The sequence below is a fragment of the Otolemur garnettii genome, unplaced genomic scaffold (assembly GCF_000181295.1).
Source record: "Otolemur garnettii isolate 467f Iridium unplaced genomic scaffold, OtoGar3 scaffold00051, whole genome shotgun sequence".
NCBI classification, from domain to species: Eukaryota; Metazoa; Chordata; class Mammalia; order Primates; family Galagidae; genus Otolemur; species Otolemur garnettii.
In genome coordinates, this window is record NW_003852446.1 from 2,263,535 (window position 1) to 2,264,569 (window position 1,035).

Genomic DNA, 1,035 nt, shown 5'->3' on the forward strand with positions numbered 1-1,035 from the left:
GAGTCTCCTGCCTCAGCCTCCCAAGTAGCTGGGACCACAGGCGCCCACCACAACGCCTGGCTATTTTTTTTTTTGGTTGCAGCCGTCATTGTTGTTTGGCGGCCTGGGTGGATTCGAACCTGACACCTTAGGTGTATGTGGCTGGCACCTTAGCCACCTGAGCCACCGGCACCGAGCCTATAAGCCATATTCTATCACTACCTCATTATTTTGATAGGGAATTTAACAATTCAATTCTATCCATGAAAAGACATCAGAAAAACTCCCATATCCTATTTATTATTTAATCCTATCAAAATTCAGTCTTCAAGATTTAGCTTTACCAAAATCATCACACAGCACCCACATGAACAAAATGATTGTAGGTGCAGCGCCTGTAGCTCAAGTGGCTAGGGCATCAGCCACATATACCCTAGCTGGCGGCTTCAAATCCTGCCTAGGCCCACCAAAGAATGACAACTATAAGAAAAAAAAAAAAAAAAGCCAGGCATTGTGGCGGGCGCCTGTAGCCCCAGCTACTTGGGAGGCTAAGGCAAGATAATCGCTCAAGCCCAAGAGTTTGAGGTTGCTGTGAGCTATGATGCCATAGCACTCTACCTAGGGCGACAGCTTAAAACTCTGTCTCAAAAAAAAAAGGTTTTAAAAACAATTTTAACAATGAAGAATATTTGGCTTCAAAACATCAGTATCCTCCAAGTGGTATAAGAAAGTTTTACCTGCCCAGCGCAGTGGCTCACATGTGTAATCCTATCAATCTGGGAGTCCAAGGCAGGTAGACTGCTTCAGCTCAGGAGTTCAAGACCAGTCTGAGCCATTGTGAGCCCCCGTCTCTAAAAATAGCCAGGGATTGTGACTGGCTCTATAGAGTTTGAAGTTGCTGTGAGCTGTGGTGCCATAGCACTCTACTGAGGGTGACACACTGAGACTCTGTCTCAAAAAAATAAATAAATAAAAATAAAGACAAAAGAGCAAATGGATGGGCTCGGCGCCTATAGCTCACCGGGCTAAGGCGCCAGCCACGTACACCTAAGGTGG

General features: G+C 45.7%; 1 protein-coding gene across 1 annotated transcript in view; it reads right to left on the reverse strand.

Annotated features, from left to right (window-relative positions):
• CTPS2 (CTP synthase 2) overlaps positions 1-1,035 on the reverse strand; it is a 136,946-nt gene that overhangs the window by 122,490 nt on the left and 13,421 nt on the right. The gene's annotated exons all lie outside the window — the stretch shown is intronic.